The sequence below is a fragment of the Bubalus kerabau genome, chromosome 6 (genome assembly GCF_029407905.1).
Source record: "Bubalus kerabau isolate K-KA32 ecotype Philippines breed swamp buffalo chromosome 6, PCC_UOA_SB_1v2, whole genome shotgun sequence".
Taxonomy (NCBI): Eukaryota; Metazoa; Chordata; class Mammalia; order Artiodactyla; family Bovidae; genus Bubalus; species Bubalus kerabau.
Genome location: NC_073629.1, coordinates 77988307 through 78011909, shown reverse-complemented (window position 1 = coordinate 78011909; position 23603 = coordinate 77988307). Strand labels below are relative to the sequence as shown.

Genomic DNA, 23603 nt, shown 5'->3' with positions numbered 1-23603 from the left:
GGGCCCCATCCCCTGTGCAGGTTAACATAATTACTGCCATGCACCTTAATAGAAGGTTTAGATTTCATTTCGTTTTGGCTCTCTTACCCAGTTATTACACTGATGTGAATCCTGGCAACAGAAAAACGGCAAATGAGAGTGCTTCTGGAAAACTGTACACAAAGGGTGCGTTTTTAGGAGATATCAAGATTTGCAATCATTTGGAGAATGTTAGGCAGATAAGGAAGCCCTTATTCAGGAAAAAAGTAGGAACTTTTCAGATGAAAGCCTCTCAATGATAGACCTAAAAGTCAAATGGGATACAGCCTCAAGCCTGAAATATTTAATGGAACTTCATCAGTCCCCTCCCTGCCTGCTCTCTCTGCACCGCACCGCACCCCCGCACCCCACCGCACCCCCCCCCCCCCCACCACTTTGATCTCTCTGGCTTCATCCTGGTGGCCAGGGTAATCCCACACTTCCACTGCATGTTCGTGGGCTGACTCTCCTCTCGGGTCTGAGCCTGTGGCTTTTAGGCTGCCCTCTGTTTCTATCTCCCTAGCCACCTGGTGCAAAGCAGAGGAAATTTCTGGACCTTGAGCTTCGACCTGTTTAGTTGTTCCATGGCAGAGTCCAATGGGAAGGCAGGCTAGGGAAAGGCACTGCCCGGTGCCCCTGCCATATATGACCAGGACCTCTCTTGGCACGGTGGCATCGGAAGAGATCGCAGGTCTGGTAGCAGTGTGGCAGTTTTATGACTCACAGCAGGTGGACAGTAGGTGTCTCTCCCCATGCTATGCACGGAGCTCAGCAAAGTCTGGTGCCGGCAGGAAACCCAGGCTGACTCAGCCTTCTGGAGGGGCTGCAAGTGCACAGAGTGTATCTGCTGTAAAGGCTCACACCACACAAGGCTGCAGAAAACACCCACCCACAGCTCCAGCGGCATCCACCGGAGATCTACTGCACTCAGAATGCTCCGGGTGGCCAAGTTCAAGGACTTGCGTAGGGCTTGCACCCTCTGAGGTCAGAGGCAGCTTTGGGTCAAATGCCCAAATACAACTGTGCTTTTAACTGCCTGCAGAACTTTGAAATCCTAATCAGCAAGCTTCATGCCCCTGGTTTGGACCCTGCCTTCCAGTTACTAGCTGGGTGAAACTAGGCAGGTTACCCAACTTCTCTGAGCTTGTGTTTTCTCATTTGTAACATAGGGATACTGTGATTTTTTGAAGATTCAATTCACTGGTGCACATGTAGTGTTTAGCGAAGGACCAAAGCACTCCACACACGGTAGCTGCTACTGTATTTATCCTCAGGGGTCCCACCCAGCACAAGTAATGGGAATCCCTTGTGTACCTATCTGCCCGCCCCCACCCACCTGGTCAATAGGCCTCTAGGATTTTGAATGACCAGTGTGGGTGGGCATTGGCCCTAAGCAGTTCTGTGGCACTCTGGTGTCATGGCAAAATGGAATGGCTGGAGACAGCCATCTGAGGATTCCCCTAGAGTAAGAGAGCCCAAGCCACGCAGGAAACTGGGAGCAGCCGTCATGTGGCAGGACATGGTGGCCTTGCCTTGGGCAACTGGGTTACAACACACTTCCAGATGAGCTGCCTCTTCCTCTGATTCCTCAGTAATCCTGCCACACCCAAAGGAGAGGCCAAGGGTCTCCTCCTGGTGACCCTGCTCATATCCAGTGGCCTGACCCAGCCCCTTCCGTGCTCCCACAAGCACTTTTTAATAGAACCTTTGAAACGGGTCTAAGGCAGCAGGCAGCCCCTCTGTGAACAGTCTAAGTGCCCAGATTCAAAACCACACTGGTTTTGTTCCCTGGAACACGTTAAGCTGGGCTCCCCTCCCAGCTGGCGCTGGTTCAGAGGATTGGCCCCCAGCCTCCAGAATGCAAATAGGACACCCTTTCTGAGCTGTCTGTGGTTTCCAGGCTGCACCCTCAGGACTTTCTTAATGTTCCCTTCACAGGAAAATAACACCAACCATTCTCTTCTGCATCTCAACCTCCAGGGCATAGAGTTTCCAAGGCCTGAGCAAGTTTTCCTGTAACTGTGGAACATTTCACACACGTATCTGGATTGGGTCAGCCGTGGCTCCCGCCCACGTGGCCATAAGCAAATCGTCCACAGTCAGGCTTTATTTATAAAATGCTTGGGTAGGTCCTCCTAAAATTGGTGAGAAACTTTGCATCTGGTACGCAGAGGACTTAACTTCCTGACTGTATTACAGTCAGGATGAAAAAGAGCCAGCGGTTCACAGTTCACGCTTGCCAGTTTGGGGCCCTGACAGCCCTCCCCACTTCTGACCTCTCTGTTTTCACTGGCTCCTTCACAGAGAGCCTTCTTCCCATCCCTCAAATGGCTGCCTGTTCCCTTCTATTGCAGACCCCTCTAGAAAAAGTTCACTGGGCCACTGGAAAAGTACATCGTCTCTTATGATAACATGCTTCCAATGGAGAAGTCAAATCAAAATTATATTGTTTTAACCCAAGAAGCCTCTTCAAGGAACTCGGGCGGCTGAGCAGCCTCATGTGTCTGAGAGCAAGGTCACGCACGGGCTGCCTGACGTCAGACTGGTGGGCGGTGTTTACAGGAGCGGGAGGTCTCCCGAGGACTTCCTCCCCTTTTGCAGCTGCTCTGCATCTCCTCAACAGCTGGGCCGGGGCAGAACCAGACGGACAGACTGGGACACAAACATCTGAGTGTCTCTGCACCCTCAGAGGGTTTCTTTGGTCTTCCCTCAACGGCATGGATGTCTGGCTGTTTGTTTGTGCTATTACTTGGATTAAAAAAAAAAAAACTTGCTTTATTCTTATTCCAAGAATAGCTTCCAAGACAAACAACACCTGATATTCCTGTGGAACCTCAGAGCATACATGTACTTTCATCTACATTCATCCGTGAAGACTCACTCTCAGCCTGAAAGGTGTGTTACTTTTTCATCCTTGTTTTATAGATGAGGAAACTAAAATTAGAAAAACGTGCTCCCAGTTTATCCAGCTCAGAGCCTTGAACCAGCTCGTAGGCTTCTGTATCCCGGAAGTCACACTTCCTACTGTATCATGAAAGGATGCAATTCCAATTAATTAGATTCACAAACACTCAGGGCATCACTGAACAGTCCACGATGTGGTTCCAATCAAGGGTGACCTTGATACCCCATAACCGGGAGTTGTGGCCTTGCTGATGGCTTCACATTTGTACAACACTCTTTCTGGTGCAGAAGGCATCTGTTTGGTGCTCTGGAAGACAGGTCTCCCCTGTCACATCCATGAGCAAAGCAAGAATGTTCTTGCTGCGGCTACTAGGCAAGGACTGAGGTTAGTATCTGAACATCCTGAGTCCCCAGGGGTCCATCCTACCCAGAAGGGCCCAGGCCTGTGCCTGCGCTGTGCAGAACCCAGGTGTGATAAAACTCTGGCTCTTGCTTCTGCAGCCTGGTTTTCAGTTTTACATGTGGCTGAGAGATTTGAATCAACACAGCATTAGTAACAAAGTAGCATTTAGCTATTCAAATGCTCTGCATTGGTTCAAATGCTATTATTCATCTGAATTCTCAGCTTCCTAGAAATTCCTAGGAACAAGATGTCACATTAGGGAAATGTGGGCATTTTAATCTTTGTCTAGAGGGGCCTGAAGCAGGGAGAGAAGGGTGGGGATGGCAAGTGTATCATAGAGCACACTCTGGCAGGAAGGCACCAGGAAGCCCCAGAATCTGAATCACAAGTCATCAAGGCCTGGCCAGTAATTGAATCATTGGAGTGAAGCCAACATTCTAAGCAAACACACCCCTTGTGGCTGTAATAAAAGAGCAGGCTGCAAAACACACACACACACACACACACACAAAACCAGAGAGAAAAAGTAGGCTTCCACTTACCCTCTTATCCCTCCTTAAACTATTAATATCAATGTTTTACCCCAGCTTTCTTCCTGCACCTCATCTGCTAAAGGGCGACAGGCTTGTTGGGATGACCCACAGGAGCACCTAGCACTAACACACCTGGTACACATGGGTGTTTAAGTGTCAAGGAGACGGAGAGATGAGGAAGGCCTGCAAGGAACAGTGGAAGACACACTTTGGGATGGAGAAGAGATAACAAAGTGATAGTGATAGTCCTTTCTTTTTAAAAATTTTGTTTGTTTGCAGTGCTCTGCATATGGGATCTTGGTTCCTTGACCAGGGATTAAACTCGCACCCTCTGCATTGGAAGTGCAGCAGAGTCTTAACCACTGGACCACTGGGGAAGTCCTGATATTCCTTTCCAAGAGAAGTATATATGTAGGCTCAGAATTAGCAGAGTGAAAAAGAAAGAGAACAGTTCTTAAGCTTGATAACAAGACAAAAACCATGCATCCAATGGGAAACAAAGGTAAAAACTCAGCAAAAGAAGAGTTTCAAAGTAATCAGGCAGGAACGTCTACTGATAGGGCCTTTGAGGGAATGCTGAGAGCGGACCGTCAAGCCCCTAAGAACTGGTTTTCTATTCTCATAAACACCTATTATTTTCTATCAGAGCCTACAGGCTGAATCCAGACTGCAGATGTGTTTGGTTGGGCCCCACACAGGGTTAACCCGTGTGTGTGTGTGTGTGTGTGAAACAGAAACATACAGAGAGAAACAATGTATGTGTTTTAACTGTCAACATTTTAAAAATAAAGAGATTTCATTTAAAAAAGAGGAATCTCTAGAAAAGTCAGAAAATCTTTTACCAGTGGGCTAAATCTTAGTAGGTGCACACGTACCGGATCCTGTGTTTTAGCTTATAGCCCAGCCTTTACCCTCTGCCTTGGATGCTCAGCTCCGAGTGTATGCTCGAGGATTAGGCTAGGGGACTTGGGTTCACTCCTGCCCCCGACCGTTCCTAGCTTTAGTGCCCTCTGTGACACTTGTACCCTTTCTAAACCTCAACTTTCTCATGGGAAAAATGGGGATAATAATACTTCTCTATCTCAAAGGCATCAGATAAGCATGTGAGTCTAGTAAATATAGAGAGCAGCTAGTACCTGCATTCTCTGATTGCAGCCCAAGGGAACTGCTTTGAGCACCCACAGGCTCATGTCCCCTCTCTTCCAGCTGAGCCCTGCTACTGAGTGTCATCAGCTGAACTGTGTCCCCAGAAGTTTCATAGGTTGAAGTCTTAACTCCCCCAGAATTCAGAATGTGACTGTATTGAGATATAGGGTCCTTAAAGAGGTAATTAAGTTCAAATGAGCTCATTAGGGTGGGGGCCTCCTAGGAAGCAGGACTTTGGCCACAGCAGGGGACAGAAGAATGGCCATGTGAGCTCACAGGGAGAAGGTGGGCACCTACAAGCCAAAGAGAAAGGTCTCAAGAAGCCAACCCTCCCCAACACTTTAATTGCAAACTTGTAGCCTACAGAATTGTAGGAAATTAAATTTCTGTGGTTTAAGCCCCTCAGCCTGTGGCACTTTGTGTTAGCAGCCCAAGCAAACGAATATACCCAGGTGCTCTTACAGCTAGGGTCTGGATGATGCAGGCTTTGCTGACCTCATGCATTCAAGAGGGATCTGGAAGGTGGAAGTGAGAAGGCCACCTTCTTGCTGCTCGGCTTATTTCTGATGGCTCACCAGGTGGGAGGCAACCTGCTCTTGGCAGAGGTTCTTGGCACCCCAGTGTGCAGCCACTAGCAGCATGGTGCTAAGAAGCTGTGTGGCTGCAGCAGCCTGCTAATTATGCTGCAGGGCCCCTGGGCACCAGTTCTGTGGTGCTATCTAGAAGTTGTCAGGGGGGCTCCACTGAGAGCCTGTGTCTCCATTCCTTCCATTGACTACACAGGCACACAATCCCCTATATTAAAGCTCATTCTGCTAACACCCCCAAGAGTGCTTTTGGTTTGCTGGACCTAAACCCCAACTGATTCACAACTGTTAATCTATTGTTTTGTAAACTGTAAATAGCTTACAAAGACTAGCTATGATTTCTACTTTCATACTATCATTGCTGAACACACCAAATTCTACAACTTGAAAAGGAAAGCTAAGGCAGAATTCTTCTTCACTAACAGAGCTTGCAGGCAAGAAGGCCATGGGTAGCTGAACATGTGACTAGCTGCCTGCATGTCCTGCCCTGCTCCTGTTCAGTTTTGAGAAAAAAGGGTGAAAAGAACAAGTTATTGGCCTATGGGGACGAAAAGTAAGACAAAGAGATGAGGAAGGCCTGCATGGAACAGTGGAAGACGTGCCTTGGGATGAGAAGAGATAACAAAGTCACAGTGATATTCCTTTCTATTTTTTTGGCTGCACTGTGGGGCATGTGGGATCTTAGTTCTCTGACCAGGGATTGAATCTGCGACCTCTGCATTGGAAGTGTGGCAGAGTCTTAACCCCTGGACTGCCGGAGAAGTCCTGATATTCCTTTCTAAGAGAAGTATATGTAGGTTCAGAATAAGCAGAGTGAAAAAGAAAGAGAACAGTCTCTCTCAAGACCTCAACAGAGCTCTTCCTCTAAAAGCAAATGTTTTATACTTGTTAACCCTTTGAGGTCCTTGTCTGGTATATTTGATTAGTTGATTTTACCTGCCATCAGGGCACCTGTGCTTGAATAATGATGATGTTACGGTTACTGTCATCATGATAAAATTCAAAAAAACTACTACTACTTGTTGAGTACTGAAATATGTGCCAGGTAAGTAAAATCTAAGAATCATTTCATTTAATCCTCTCAGAGATAAATTCTCTTATCATTTCTGTTTTACAGATGAAGCACAGATGGTGAAAAAAGTCCTGCCATAGATCACGCTGAATTACGTAGCAGAGCTGGGACTCAGGGCCACCTGACTTGCAAGGTCATCCTCTCCATTGCCAATCTATACTGCATAGGCCTCTGAACATCAAAAGACACAGGAAGAAATTGAGAGAAAGCAAGGCCAAGCGTCAGCCAGAAGCACTGGACAAGGAAGACAAGGCCTCCCTTTCAGGGCCTGTTGCCCCTTCAGTTAGGTGGTCTCCACAGCAATGACGGTAGAGGTGGGGAGTTGAATGGCCTTGAGAGAAGACCAAAGTGAAGAAGAACCGGTCGCTCTTATTTTAAGAGAAGGACCGCCCGGATTTCAGGTAGGACTCTTGCTAAAGACACAGGATGGTTCCCATCCTCCTCCTGTGTCCCAGTGAAGCTGGCAGGGAGCCATGCGCCAGTGAGCCAGTCCTGGGTAATAAGTCAGAGGAGAGAGCTGCAGAGCCTGAGCAGCTGGTTCCTAAACTTCACTGTGTATCCAGAACACCTGGGGCACTTGCTAAAAAAACCCAATCTATATCAGAGGCAGGACCCAAGAATCTGTGTTTATAGGCTTCCTAGAGAACTCTCATATAGGTCCTCCTGAGAAACACCAGTGACGATTATCAGAGTCCTACCTCTGGGTTCTACCCACGTTTATTTCTGCCTGGGTCTTAGAACAGGTCAGCTTAAAAGAATGCTACTTCCAACCTATGCTTAACTTTCCAAAGGTCTGAACAAGTCCTGGGAAATTCTAACTCCTTCTCATGACCTTAACCTATAGGATTAACCCTCCCTCCGTTTGAAATAGTTCTTAGTACTTAACATCCTTCTTTGTAACTCAAGTCTAAATTTGTTTTCCTAACAACTACTACTTCCTTCTGGAAAGTGTCTCGTCCCTGGCATCCGTGATGCTAGGCTGTCCTGTTCTTGCCTGTCCAGTGCTATTCCTTTCTGCAGCTCTTGTTCCTGCTTCTGACTTTGGTTTTCTCAGGGGCTCAGTCTTGGAGGGCTGCAGAAAGAGCCTTTATAGTCAGATAAATTCGAATCCTGTCTCCTCATGGACTACTACCCAGAACTGCTTTACTTCTCTGGCCTTCAGTTCCCTCATCTGTAAGATGGGAAGAGATAATAATAGTACATACCTAATAGGGTTGAACCAGGAGGAAATGGGAGAACATATGTAAATTACTCAGCACCTGCCTGACCCACACTGGTCCTCAGTGCCGTAGATGTTGATCCTAAAGGACTTTAGCTAAGACCAACATGCTTCCCATGCATACAATCCTGACCTTTTACCTTAATTCCAATGTCTAAATACAAGCCTATTTTGATTTACACTCGAATGCTGCACAGTTGCTTCAAACACAACACATCTAAAATCCAATACAGCATTGCCACCTGCCCCAACCATTCTCATGTCCCTTTCTCAGCACCACTATTGTTCTGGCCACAGGACATCTTTCCAGTTCCTAAAACCGACCTTTGTCTGACAGAAATGTGAGCCACTTGTGAGGTTAAATTTTCTAGTAGCCGCATGAAAAAAAAAAAAAAAAAAAGAAAGTGAAATTAATTTAGCTCAATGCGACCAAAATTAAAACAAATTAATGTTAAAAAACTGAGCTAATTTACTCCTTTTGGTACTAAATCTTTGAAACTCAGTGTGCATTTTGCACTTAGAGCACGTCTTCATTTGAGCCCCACTTTAAGTGCTCACCAGTCACAATGGCTGCCTAACTGGACAGTGCAAAGTTAGACTCTTTAAGAGGGCTTCCCTGCTGGCTCAGACGGTAAAGAATCTGCCTGCAATGCAGGAGACCTGGGTTTGATCAGTGCAAACTTAGATCCTGGCACTTTCCAAATTCTCTTGATTCGTACTTTGACAAATCTCACATTTAAACTTTTCCCCATTTTCCAGTTTCTGTTTTACCTCAGTTTTGGCTCCCAGCACCTCAAGTTAGGTCTACTGCATCAGTCTTGAAACCATTCATGTTCCTTATTTGCCTCCAATCTAATCTATCTATCCTCACCAGGATATGATTTGCCTCTAATCGATCCTCACCAGGATATGCTCAGATAAAGTACCATTTTTAGCTTATGTCTCTCTGGCTCAGGAAAGTTCCAGGGACTCCCCGGTACCCCTAGGAAGAGTTCAAAGGGCTTAGCTTTGCAGTCAAGATCCTACCTGGTATTTCTGTCCCGTAATAAAAATTCTAATCCTAAAAGCAGCTTATTACTGCTTAGAGCTTACTGTATGCCAGACAGCAGCCTGTAAGCCAATGACTGGCAGTACATTATCCTAGTGAATCCTCACAAATGCCCTGTGAGAAACACTATGCATCTTCATCCCCATTTTATAAATGAAGAAGCTGAGGCACAGAGAGGTTAAATATGTACCTAGTGCCACACAGCTAGCAAGCTGCCTAGTTGGGATCTGAGCTCAGGCAATGTGATTCCAGAGGCCCAGCTAGAACCTCTCCTGCTCTCTACTGCTGTAGCCTCAGGGGTCTGTCACCCCATCCCTGGCTTTGTGGGCTGTGTTTTCAAGTCCCATCTGGAAATCTCCACCCAAGTTTTCTGCCTGCTTCTCTTGGCCGATTTACTTTATCTTTTAAAAACATTTATTTATTTTATTTGGCTGTGTTGGGTCTTAGTTGTGACATGCGAAATCTCTATTGGGTCATGCAGGGTCTTTCATTGCAGTGAATGGGCTCCTCTAAGCTGCTGCGCACGGGCTGAGTTGTTCCATAGCATGTGGGATCTTAGTTCCCCGACCAGGGATTGAACAAGCGTTCCTCTGCATTGCAAGGTGGACTCTTAACCACTGGACCACCAGGGAAGTCTGTTGGCCAGTTTAAATCCTCTCTTCTTTTAGGCTACTTCACATTTCTCTCTCTTCCAGGAAGGGCTGCCTAACTACTTTTGCTTACAGTGACTAATTCCCCTTAATAGATTCCTGCTATTAATATATGTCTGAAGCTCAGGGGCTCAAGGACCCCTAAGGGATGGCCCACGAATGAGATAGGGAGACAGGAAGAGTTGTGAATGAAGTTCCTAAAGCTATACACAAAATTTGGTATGTGTGCCTATGTTTTTTTTTCTGAAGTGAGGATTTATAGCTATCATCAAACTGTCAAAAAGCATCTGCAACCCCATTGATTTCAATGCTTAACTGTATGTTATTTAATGCTTATTGGTAAGCAACTGACTTTGTATACATGGAGATTATCTTCCCACTAAAGTGTGGGAAGTTTAGCTCAATAATAATAGTCTAGCAAGTACATTTATTCATCACTTACTATGTGCCAGCTACTATATCAAATATTCTCTACAGATAATACTTCACTTAATACTATCTGCAACTATAAGGTTAAGTGTGTTATATTTATTGAGACCGAAGCTTAGGAAGGTTAAGTACTTTCTGATCTTCGAAGCTCAGACAGCTAGAAAGTGGTAGAAACAGATTTGAACCCAGAGCTTTTCTGCTTTAAAGCCACACCCTTAACCAGGCAGTTGAGTTCTCTGTACCATCCTCTCTCTCACGTTGACTAACGCAGAGAATTGGGCCTCAATAAATACCTGGGTTAGACTAAGACACGCGATGTAGCAACCAACACAACATCAGCCAGTGTGAACCTATAACCCTGGGGTGTCGGTGTACCCCATGTTTGTTTTCCTAGAGACGGGATACACCCTGCTGCTCCCTCCCACGTGTACCCTGCAAAATACTGCCTGTTCCAAGTCAAAGGTTACCCATCTGCTGGGTTCCCTTCACAGCTCTGAGGAGCTGGGGTGGAGGCCCTGGGACTCCAATGCACTTGATTAGGGCCAGTTTCTGGGGCTGTGAACATTAACTTCCTGCATGGGTTGGCCACTTGAGTGGTGCCCAGATTCTCAGGGCAATGGCACTTTGCACCCTCAGACTGTGCCCCACACAGATTTGCAGTCAGTGAAGGTGCGCTGAGGGAACGGCTCTCTGACGTGCAAAGTAGGGGAGCAGGGCTCCCCATCACCTACCCCCATATGCCAGGCCAGGGTCCAGCCACACAGAGGCACGTGTTTACCATCAAGACTGAGGCTGATCTTTACAAACAAGTTTTACTCTCTACCTAGTGTAGCAAGACAAGATATGTGAAATGATGTACTTATATCTGCGTGGCTGGCTGAAGTCAGCTGGATGTCCCATTTGTTTATTCATGAATGAATACATAAATGAACAGATGACTTCCATAACTAGTTAGTACTAAAGACAAAGGCTAACACTAACAGTGTGCTTTTTCTGTGCCAGGTACTGTGTTCAGGGCTTTATGTGAAGGTATTTACTCTTTGCAACGTCCCTGCAAAGGAAACTATTATATCACTAGTGCTGGTGTACTGTTAGTTGCTCAGCTGTGCCTAACTCTTTGTGACTCCATGAACTGGGGCCTGCCAGGCTCCTATGTCCACGGAATTCTCTAGGCAAGAATACTAGAGTGGGTTGCCATTTCCACTCTAGTGCGAAGATCTCCTGGGCATCTTCCTGACCCAGGGATCAAACCTGGGTCTCCCACACTGTGGGCAGATTTTTAACCACCTCAGCCACCAGGAAAGTCCTGTGTCACTAATTTTTAAGTTTTAAAAGAATGTATGTGTATAGTCCAGATTTTAAACAATCCAAGAGAGTAGGCAACAAAAACTAGCTGTCCTCCTACTCTAGATTTCACAAGGCAATCACTGTTACTAGTTTCTTGGGTTTTCTTCTGAAGACATCACATGCACATACAAATGTGATTACTCATATATCTGTTTCAAAATTACAAATGGGATTATGTCATACGCATTGCTCTATACCCTGTTTTTTAATATATTTGGGGGTCATGGTGAAGGTGGTGTTATTAACCCATTTTTCAGATGAGGAAACTGAGGCTCTATAGGACTGAAATCAACCCTGGTGCTCATAGCCATCATGGCACACACTGCACCTGCCTGCGTCCTATATGAGGAGCTCGCTGGGGCTGGAGAAAGGAAATGGGAATGATCAGAGAAGCTGATCAGAAGGCTGAATTCCTGCTGGAGCAAGCACAGTTGATGGCCCTTTTATCCCCAAACCCAGACAACTGGTGCCTTCTTCCTCATCTATGTGACCTATTGGGAGTCCTCCCACCAGCCTTCCTGGGGGATGTGCCTTGCACACTCTCTAGCTCCCCAAGCTGAGCAGGGCTGGACATTGTCTACAATAAGATCTATTAGCCAGTATGTTGTCCACAACATAGCCATTCTACCCTCGTTCTTAATGGGCTGACAAAGCAGCAGAACAGAGATATTTAGGATTCCAAGGCCTCACTGCTTTGGGGAGCAAAGGATGCTATCTGAAGTGAGGAAGCCCCCTGAGCAGTGCTTCTCCACCTCTGAGTCAGCAGGTCTGGGCTGGAGGGTTGAGAATTTGCATTTGTGAGAAGTTCCCTGAAGGGCTGATGTTGCTGGTGTGGTGTGGAGACCACTCGTGGAGAAGCTCTAATCTAGGGGCTCCTTGTTGGAGTCACCCCGACTCTCAGGCTCCTTCCCTTCACAGGTGCTGAGCACCTGGGGGGGTGCAATGAAATGGGCTCTTTGCTATGTTCTTCTGTTGTTTGGAAATCATTCATTTGCTCCCAAAGACACAGGCACTTCACCTTGAGGAAGTTATTCCTGGCAAGGGACACAGGACCAATCTAAGGAAGGAGGAAGAACATTCCAGATGGCCATTCATCTCTTACCTGTGGTTATGTAGTTGATGGCCTTTTCCTCTTTTTTGTTTTTCTAATTATGAAAGCATGATAACACATTTACAGGAGACTTGGAAAATACAGAACCAAGTTATATATAGTTCTGCTCTATATTACAATTATTTTTAAGTAGATGAGATTTTCAGTTGGAGTTTCAATATCAAACTCTCAAAAATTAATTAAAAACATGGAATGCTTCACGAATTTGCATGTCATCCTTGCATGGGGGCCATGCTAATCATCTCTGTATCATTCTAATTTTAGTATATGTGCTGCTGAAGCAAGCACAGTTGATGGCCCTTTTATCCCCAAACCCAGACAACTGGTGCCTTCTTCCTCATCTATGTGACCTATTGGGAGTCCTCCCACCAGCCTTCCTGGGGGATGTGCCTTGCACACTCTCTAGCTCCCCAAGCTGAGCAGGGCTGGACATTGTCTACAATAAGATCTATTAGCCAGTATGTTGTCCACAACATAGCCATTCTACCCTCATTCTTAATGGGCTGACAAAGCAGCAGAACAGAGATATTTAGGATTCTGGTCATAAAGGCCTAGCATCTGATTGACTTTAAACAGAGGGCATGTTTTCTAATACTGCTAAGCAGAGAGGCGTTCACCTACTTGCCCCGAGTGAATTAAAACAAACAACCAAGCAACCAAACACCTAACGGGAGAGCTGAAAGTGAGGCAGCAGGCAAATACTGTTCCATCCACTTTAGATTAAGCAATTTAGTCATTCTGCTTTGAACGGCACATCAGCTTGAATGCACAGGGCACAGGAGTGGGTTTGAGAGAGAGAGAGAGGCTGAGAAGGACTGAGAGGAGTGTGTGCAGCTCCCTGACATTTACAGTCACCAGCTGGGGCTGGGCATGGCTGACAAACAATGAATGTGGGTGTTACACGGGTGATTAGAGGGCTTGTGATTCCAATGAGATGGACTAAGTACTGAATATGAATAAGGAATATCAGTGGGCCAAAAGGCATGCCAAGTGCAAGCATTAGGAGCTTAGAGAAGACAGTCAGTGAGGGATTGAGCAAGCAGACATGCACGCAGGACGAAAGTCTTAAACGGACCAATCCCCTGAGGATATGAACTGGACGGGTGGGGGTCAAGGAGTGGGGAGACTCTCAGAATGGTTACTGAGGGGAGCAGTGGAGTGGATGAAGGCTGACTCTGTTACATGAAAATGGGAGCCACCAAATATTACTAAGTAGAATGACAGGCATGGGGAGTGTTATCAGAAAAACAATCAAACAACCTTATGCAGGATGGAACAGAAGTGGGGAACTGAGAGGGACAAGTAGAACATTTCCGTGGAAGGTCTGGGGGTCAGGCAATTTGGTATAGATCCCATTTTTGATCAGATGGAACTGGGTTCAAATCTGCACTCCGTGAGTAGGTGGAATGAGCCACTTAGCCTCCCTGAACCTCGAGGTGCTCTATCTGTAAAATCGGGTAACAAGAGTGCCCACCTCACAGGACCATAATGATTAAATTATAGAAAAGAACCTGGCACATGGAAACCACCCAGTGTTATCTATCAGCATCATTATTGCTCTTAGGAGTTAGAACATAAGATTTCAAACAGATGGAGGCAATTGGAATGCAAAGAAAAAGCTGGATATAAGAGGTAAGAAATGTGAGAATGGACAAGACTTCTTTCTTTGGGCTGAATGGGGATCAGCTGCCCGGAGGTGGCGGCTGAGTGCTGAACTCTGGATGGAGGGCATGGAGAGAAGAGCAGGGCGCACCCTTGGGCCTTCCCCGTGTGGGCAGGGACCAGAAAGGCAGCTTTAAAGGAGCAGAGAAGGGGCAGGGTGACACCGCCACAAAAGCCAGGGGAAGAGAGGCAGGAAGGACAAGTTAACGCTGTGTAAATATGTTTAGTCAGTCATAAATATGTTTAGTTAAAATACATTATACCCAAAAAACACACTGGAAGAAAATATTCCACAATGTAGCTATCGCTAGGTAGTAAGGATTTTAGGGGATTTTTAGTATTTTGATGCAGTCCTGCATGTGCATATTTTTATTCATTTATTTTGCTCTTAATAGCTAATACTTGTGCAGCTCTTACACTTGCAAGCATTGTTCTATGAGCTTTACAGATATTAACTTACTTCATCCTCACAATGATGCAAAACAACGCTATGAGGTTCTTACTATTGTTTTTCCTAGTTTAGGATTAAAGGAACTGAGGGAGGCAGATGCTTAGAGCCAAGGTCAAAACGAAGGTAAGTGGGGGCGCCAGCACTGTGACCCGGCAGCCTGGCTCCAGAGGCTGTGCTCTTAACCACGTGTGATGCTTTTATGATTAAAAAAAAAAAAAAATCCCAGCAATAGTTATTCACACAACTAAGAGGAGGGGCAGTTATTAGTCACTTCACAGAGGTAAAGGGAGGAGAGAGCAAGCCTAGCTCATGGAACCTGGTGACTGGGGGGCCCCTGAGTGAGTGGTTTGCACAGTGTGAAGGGAAGGGCGGTGGAAGGATAAGGGGAGACCCATTAATTCAGAAACATGGGTGGTGAGCATGGGGCATCCCCAGTGGCTCAGCGGTAAAGAATCTGCCTGTGATGCAAAAGATGTAGGAGATACAGGTTCATTCCCCGGGTTGGGAAGATCCCCTGGAGGAGGGCATGGCAACCCACTCCAGTATTCTTATCTGGAGAATCCCGTGGACAGAGGAGCCTGGCAGGCTACAGTCCACAGGGTCACAAAGAGCTGGACACGTCTGAGGCGACTGAGCACACAAGTGCATGGGTGCAGAGCACAGGGGAATATTTAGAAAAATGTGGCTGAAAGTCGTCTAATTGGCAACGAAAAAGGGAATCCAACTACTGATGCAGCAACAACATGGGTGGATCTCTCGGACATCACCCTGACTGAAGGGGAGCCCATCACAGAAGAGCACCTACTAGTAACATTTACATACAATTCAAGGAAGAATTACTCTGGTGACAAACCGGAAGGGTGGGGAGACTGGCTGAGGAGGCAGATGAAGCAAGACTGGCCAATGATGTGTTGCTCGTTGTTGAAGCCGGGTGGCAGGTACGCGGAATGCACCCTACTTTTGTGTATGTTTGAAAATGTCCAGGGTAAAAACTTAAAAGATTCTATGATCCAAAACACTTCATAGCCTGTAACACAGTAATTACCAACACTATAAGATGAGCTCTGTCATTAAAGTGTGGGAGATACGTTAATTATTATCTACCGTTTCCTCTTCCAGATCACCATCTAGCAAGGATGTCCAATGTCCACAGTGCAGAGGAAGTAATTGCCTTTTGAGGAGGCACAGATGGGATTAAGACAGCCAAGATCTGGGCCCTCTGCCCGCTGTATACAGCATTCAGGACCCAAGTCACAGATGCCAAAGGTTAATCTGCCAGGAAGCCCCGGGCCCCTCTGTGCATTCACCGACGAAAAACAAAGGCCCAACTCTGGTCTGGATACCCATAACGTGTACATGCTACAGACTACATAATAGAATATTTAATTTTTCTTTCTTCCTTTATCTCACCTTCTCCCCTGAAACTATAGGCAGGGAACATGCCCAACCTCCAATCAAACGTGTCTGGACTTGGGGAAAAGCAGTGTCTATCAAACTCCTGGAGTAACCAGCAAGATGAACTTTCCATGCTGGCCCTCACAGGTAAAGTACTTGTTTGTTTCGAACCTCAAGGGACCTGAAAGTGTATATATTTTCAAAGGAAAAAAACTGAAGATACAAGGGGTCCCTGAGGAAGCTTCTTGTAGTTATTCTCTATGTAAAAGGATTAGAACTCTTTCAAAGCAAACCTGTTGATTCTCTCCTTTTCAAAAAAATGTTACTTGAGGGAAAACATGGACTAGGAAACCAAGCCAAGGCATTTAAGGTCCAAACCTCATTAGCAACATCAATGCAATTTAAATAAGTTGGCCCCCAAAAGGCACACTTTTACTGGGGCTCAATTACTTTTGTAAAATTTCAGAATATCCCCGTTCATCTTAAGAGGTGATATAAAATTCCTTAGAAACACGAATTAATTCAAATCCATTAAACTTTTTCTTTCAATGAAATAGAGAACTTTTGAAAAAGAGGGTTGAATCAAGCAAAACGTAAATCATGGCAGAATGATACTTAAAACCTTTGGAAAGATGACACATTTAAATACACAGCATGTTACTACCAACAGCTTGCTCATTAAGGTTTGTTCTCTTAAAGGCAAGAATTTCACAAAATAAGATCATCAAATGGAATGCAGTGGGAAAGGATGCTGCCTGTAAACCCTGAAAAAGAATTTCTATGGCTACTTTCAGTCCCAGATTTTCCAGGCCAGAACTATTTCAAATATTCTGCTCCTCTTAGTGTGTTAGTAACTTACCAGACCACAGGTCCCAAGAGCTGGCTTTCCAACTATGGTCATCATGCTTCTCACAAATATTTGCATCTACTGCACCCACCAGAGTCCTTCTTTAATTCTCAATCTGACAGTTGGCCCTTGAGGCCAGCCACCCTGTATTACACAGTTCTTTACTTCTTCCATATGCTGTGCACACAAAATAAATACATACTGATTTGGTTTGTTATGAGACACATGGATGGCCTTGGCAGGAAGTGATGGCTTTGCAATTTTTTTGTCTTCATAATTCAGAAAACAGAAGGGAGAATATATTCCTGGGGCTGGACACAGAACAGGAATTCAATAAATACTTTATCCAATAAAATTGACAAGGGATCTGTGACTGTATTTTAGGTGAGTGATGATAAGGGCCTGAACTCAATGTATAAAAATAAAAAGTCAGAATTTCTGAGACAAATGGGAATCATGTCACATTAAAAAAGATTCCTTCAGATAATACTTCCTTGATGTGTTATCTCTGAATGAAGAGGTTAAGTCAGAGAAATTCACTGTATTAGGCCTGATTCTGTATCAGTTAGGAACCATAACAAACATCTCAAGTATAATATTTTGCACAATTCCTTTTGTGTCCTGAGCACAGCTCTATTTGACTTTCCTAAGTGATCACTAGTGTGTACACTTTCCTCTTTCCTGTAGTTATGAGAGTGAGGGCGACACAGAGGTTGGTTTTAGGCTACCTGGTACCACTGGTTTCAAAAGCAGTTCCTTATCTGGCCTCTGGCCTCGCTGGCACTTTCCCCCTTGTATTGAGGGCAAAGATAAGAAAGTACAATTCTGATGCTGCAAGCGCTGGAAAGAAGGAAATTCCTCCAGATGGCTCCATCGCGTGGGCAGGTCAGCTGCTTACAGTGGAGCAGAGCGGGCTGCTTCCCAAGGACGATTCAGGTTACGAGTGGCGCTGGAAGTAACACACACTTTCCAGCAAATATTAATACCAATACAACGACATTAGTGCCTTTTATTTACTCATGCATTTAACGCATTTAACAGTAAAGTTAAACTTTTCTAACACTTAATGAGTCCAGGGAGTAAATTCCTGAGACCGATCACAAGAAATCAGCATTTAGTGGTCTGGAACCAAATATGAGTTTCAGAAGGTTGAAGTAGATTCTATCAGTTTGTCCTTGGGGTATTTTCAGAAGCTCAGGAGATTCTTTGGAACAATTTTATGCATAATACAAGTCAAATGACACATGTTTACTTACATGTAGAAGTTGTGAGACTAATAGACTGAGTAAATAAATACATCCAAGTCTTATAAACAGCCATTACCTGTCAGTGTCAACATTTATAAATGCAGAAACCCAGCAATCCCATGGTTGTGGGATGTTCATACCTTTGTTTATAAATGAAAACCATCCCCAGTTAAATTCTAGGAAAATATACCTATGTGTCACATGTAGAAGCTGCTATTTGTTATGTCATTTCTGCCTTGACCCAGCGTTGAAATCTGGTATTCTATTTCTAATGTGGTAGGTCTGGGGTAATCATAATGCCACCAAGATTGAAATTTATGAAATGCTTTCTCATATACCATCTATACCAGAGAGGGTCAACTAAATACTTAATTTTATTTTAATTTCTATTTATGGACTTGTGTGAACCTCTTGAATTTAACATGCAAATTTATGTGAGTAATAAGAGATTTTTGCAGATAACTGGAAAAGTATAAGAATCCTCTGCCTTGCAAAACTCCTATTTCTTAGTAGCCTAACGGCTGCTTCCCCTCTTACTATTAGTGTAACTTTCAGTTTTAATAATTTCATATACTTCTTAAATAGAGGAAAATATTGGTTTTTCCTCTCTGAAATACAACCTGTTTAATGACATTTTCTTAGAAGCAGATTATACCTGACCTTAAGAGGTAGTGTGGAGTGAAACATAGAAACCACAAAGTGTCTAGAAGTTGGATTTCTAACGGGTTTGCTTTTTCACCTGGGCAGTTCTTTCAGTGCACCCCTAATCTCCAGAATCAGAATTTCAGGATAAGTCCTGGGAAAAGTACATTCTGAAAAAGGTCTGGGTGATCTGCATGTACACTTGGGTGAAAGAGCCAAAGGGACTGGGACACGTCAGGACTGTTCAGCACAACACCTGGGACTCCCTGATTTCTCTGCCAAGCTGGTGGCCTCAAGCATGTCACTTCCTCTCTCTAGGTCTCAGCTTCCTGATCCTTAACAAAGGACAACAATATACATTCTCTGCACCTTTTCTTTGGAGAAGGCAATGGCACCCCACTCCAATACTCTTGCCTGGAAAATCCCATGGATGGAGGAGCCTGGTAGGCTGCAGTCCATGGGGTCACGAAGAGTTGGACACCACTGAGCGACTTCACTTTCACTTTCATGCACTGGAGAAGGAAATGGCAACCCACTCCAGTGTTCTTGCCTGGAGAATCCCAGGGACAGGAGAGCCTGGTGGGCTGATGTCTATGGGGTCGCACAGAGTCGGACACGACTGCAGTGACTTAGCAGCAGCAGCACCTTTTCTTTGCTTTTCTCTGAGTGGTCTCTCTGTCCTGCTCTTCAGAACTACCAGATCATTGGTTTAAGTGCTTAATATTTTTATATTGTCATAATGATCAAGACACTGAATCTAGTATCCAGAGACAATTATGCACATGGGAGGGGGCTGAGGTCGGCACAGAGCTGCTTCTGAAGCCCCAGCAGACTTTTATAAGTGGGTACCAGTCCAAATAGGGGAGGGTGGGGGAAGGAGCTTCCCTCACCAAGTCAGTTCTAAAGAAGCAAGCATATGGGAAAGAAAATACTGTTCATGGATGTTTTTAAAATAAAGCCATGCTCGCAAATACAGTAAGGTCTCTTTTACCTGGAATGTTCTGGGAAAGGCTAGCAGAGAGAACTGAAATTTCTGGTTGAGTTGCCATGTGCAAAAGCACGCAGCTGCAGGTTTTCAGAGATAACAGCACAATAATATACTTAGAACCCTGGACACTACTGATGGTTAAGAAGGCATTTCCGTGGAATGCCATGATTCCAGATAAAGCTGAAGAACTCCTGGAATGAGTCCATGTTTTGGCACGGACACTGCTGGCCTGTCCTGCCCTCCTGACTCTAACTCGGTCTCTGAGCCCTGGCCCGCCCCTGGGCACGCCTTTATGCCTCTGACTGTCCTGTGGTGTCTCCCGGGCTGACATCTTTCTGTCTCTTGAGTCCTCCAAGCTCAGCTGTCCTTGAAGGTTTTGCTGGTGTACCTACTTTTCTTCTCTCTGTCCTCCCTCATTCCATCTCCTTCCAAGGGCTTGCAGAAGACTCTTCTATCTGTGTCTGGTCCCAGAGCTGTGTGCAGGACCTCCGCATCCACACAGCTTGCTTGCTCCTTAAACTTGTTAGAAGTTGGGTTCCCTGTCCTCTCCCCAGTAGGGGGGCCCTTCTCTGGGCTTGGCTTCACAACCTCTTTGCTACTAAAACAACCTTTACTACGGTTTGTTGCTATTCAGTCGCTAAACTGTGTCCGACTCTTTGTGACCCCATGAACTGCAGCACACCAGGCTTCCCTGTCCTTCACTATCTCCTGGAGTTTGCTCAAATTCATGTCCATTGAGTTGGTGATGTTATCCAACCATCTCATCCTCTGCCACCCCCTTCTCCATTTTTTTTCTTTTTTTTTTTTTTTTTACTACAGTTACTGGGACTCAAAACTTCAATTCTGTTTCTGAAAGTATCCCCCTGCATCCTGACATTCAAAGGATTCAAAGGGGTGACCTGTCCTACAGGTTCTATTTTCCTATCTGCACCTTCTTTTATGGTGTCCCTATCATCAGCCTCTGGATCAGGACCTTTCTTGACATGTGTTTGGAGATGATTAAAACTGCTTTTCTTGGTTTCCCTGAGCTCTCCCCCAACAGCTGTCAAATTGTGCGACTGCTGGCCATGGACCAGTAATTCTAGATAATGGTAAAAGCTAATTAAACAGATAGGAGCACACCTGCTCTGCTGGAGGGCGGCTGTGAATGAGGAGCTCAGAGTATGACCACTAACTCAAGTCTCCCTTCTCTCTGCTCGGTGGCAGCCCCTAAGGGGACTCTGCAGATTCCCAGGGCTGTCGAAACAAAACACAACTTGAAACCGCCACTCTGAGCCATCAAAGATACCACAGCCAGATAAATCTTCCTAAAATTCTTCTCTAATCTTAGGATGCCCCTCAGAATCATCAACTGGATGGGGGGAATACAAAATATGGCACTCTGCACTTGGGAAGAATATTTGCATATTGCCATCCCAGTCCAAGGTGTGTACACATATCTACCAAAAGAATGCATTAGAATGTTCATAACCACCCCCCCTCTCCAAATGACCCAAGCAGGAGAATAACAACTCACTCAGTGGAGCATTCCATAGCAAATGACCACGAACAAGCTTCAAATGCATGCAACGATGTGGATGAATCTCACAAACATAATGATGAGTGAAAGAAACCTATGTGTGTGTGTAAACGTGTGTACACATTCAGTTGGATCCCACTCTTTGTGACCCTTTGGACTGTAGCCCTCCAGGCTCCTCTACCATAGGATTTTCCAGGCAAGAATACTGGAGTGGGTTGCCATTTGAAAGAAGCCAGACACAAAGAATAAAAAGAAGGACCTACCTTATGAGGTCACTAAGCACAAAACCAGGTGAAACTAATCTATGCTATTAGACATCAGGCTAGTGGTCACTCCTGAAGGGGAGGGTGGCAAAGGGGACACAAGGGGACTTTTCCAAGAGCTGATTATATGTGTGTGGTTAACTTGTGAAAAAAATCATTATGATTTGGCTCAGTAGGTGTAAGATATTATACTGTTAGGTTCACCAGAGCAGAGACACCATGAAGAAGAGCTGGAAGGGGTGTGGGAGAGAGTCAAATGGTAGGCTGCCAGGCTCCGGGGTTGGGATTTTATGCTGGAGGCAACTGCTGCTAAGTCACTTCAGTCGTGTCTGACTCTGTGCGACCCCACAGACGACAGCCCACCAGGTTCCTTTGTCCCCGGGATTCTCCAGGCAAGAATACTGGAGGGGGTTGCCATTTCCTTCTCCAGTGCATGAAAGTGAAAAGTGAAAGTGAAGTTGCTCAGTCGTGTCCGACCCTCAGTGACCCCATGGACCACAGCTTTCCAGGCTCCTCCATCCATGGGATTTTCCAGGCAAGAGTACTGGAGTGGGGTGCCATTGCAACTGAGAACCACTGAAAAATTTTAAGCAGGGAATGATAAGATCAGATGTGTCTCTCCTGGGTCTGTCAGATGGAGATGAGTTGTTCCTCTTTTGAGAGTCTGAAACGGTCCTTGCACCTCTCAGGCACTAAACTGCCTCTGGCTTTATAATGGCGTTATCTGTGTGCTTATCTCTTCGTGCTCCCCACCCTCTCTGAACTTAAGCCAGTGAAAGACAGATACGGTTTTAGTCTTATGCATGGTGGCACTCAATAAATATTTACTTAACAAATGAAGGTGCAACATTTCTTTAATTTCTGAGGAAAGAGAGTGGGAAGGTGAGGCAGAAAAAGCCCACAGGGCGTAGCATAAATGAGCTGGACAAGTTCAGGTGCGCCATTCAACCGGACTATCTGATGTCTCTACCCACACTGAATGACTGACATCTGGAGGGAAAACTGGTAAACCCTACAGGAAGTATCTGTGAGGAGTGGAGTTCCACTCAAAGTCATTCTTCAACAGGCACTGACAACCAGTTATAGCTACCCTCAGAATAAGGGACAGTTGCATGAGGAGGGTTCAGTTAAATGCTTAGAACGTGGAGTCCACGAGTCCAGCCTCACTTTGGGCCCTGTACCCTGACTTCTGGTGGGATCTGGGAAGGTGGGAAAAAGAGACAGATCATTCTGTGAGCAAACTCCAAGAGATGGTGAAGGACAGGGAAGCCTGGTGTGCTGCAGTCCATGGGGTCGCAGAGTTGGAAACAACTGAGTGAACAATAAGAACAAATTCAACCTCTCAGGCCCTCATGTTTCTTATCTACAAAGGGGATTCCTAGGACAGCAAGTACTTTGCTGCAAGGGAAGGGGCTCTGCTTCCCAATCAATGCAGAAAGTGAACGCTGTGTTGGGAGAGAAATCCATTCAGGCACTGAGCACCAGCATCGCCCACCCCTCCCACCTCTTCCCAGCACAGCACTACTAATATCCAAGGGCCAGTTTTTCTTTCAAATAGCCACCTTAAAAAAAAAAAAAAAAAGAAAACCACCACCTTTTACCTTTTGAAGCCCTTTCATGTCTATTATCACACCTCCAACTGCCCTGTAATTAAATTACTTTGTAAGTCTAGCATCTGAGAAAACTGAGGCAAAAGGAAATTTGATTTGTCCAAGGCTCCTCAGAATTGGGAAAGGACCCCAGTTCCTGAATTTGAGACAAGGCTCTCCCTACTCCGTCTCACACTCTCGAATCTTTTCCCTGGGCAGGGCTCCAAGCTTCGGGGGAGGCACTTTCTCAGGGAGGGGACTCTGCAGAGGTGACCCAGTGATAACAACGGCCCTCCTGGCAGTCAGTGCCCACTTGTGTTTGAGCTGGGGGAGGATGCCTCCAATTTTCATGGCCAAGGGCAGTACGGGGGCGGGGGGGAGCTGAATCCCCGAGGACCCCAGCAGCCTGGGTGGCTTACCGGAGGGAAGGCGTGGGAAAGGAAAAGCAAAACTTAGCGCCACTTGTAACTGCACAGGCTCCAAAGCCACCCACTGCACGGCTCAGCCGAGCCGGCTCTGTGCTGACTGGGACT

General features: G+C 45.7%; 1 protein-coding gene and 1 non-coding gene across 7 annotated transcripts in view; both read right to left on the bottom strand.

The window, feature by feature from the left end:
• GNG12 (G protein subunit gamma 12) overlaps positions 1-23603 on the bottom strand; it is a 140240-nt gene that overhangs the window by 6612 nt on the left and 110025 nt on the right. The gene's annotated exons all lie outside the window — the stretch shown is intronic.
• LOC129656648 (U6 spliceosomal RNA) lies at positions 12649-12755 on the bottom strand. Its single transcript, XR_008716437.1, has one exon. It is a non-coding gene; the product is annotated as a U6 spliceosomal RNA (small nuclear RNA).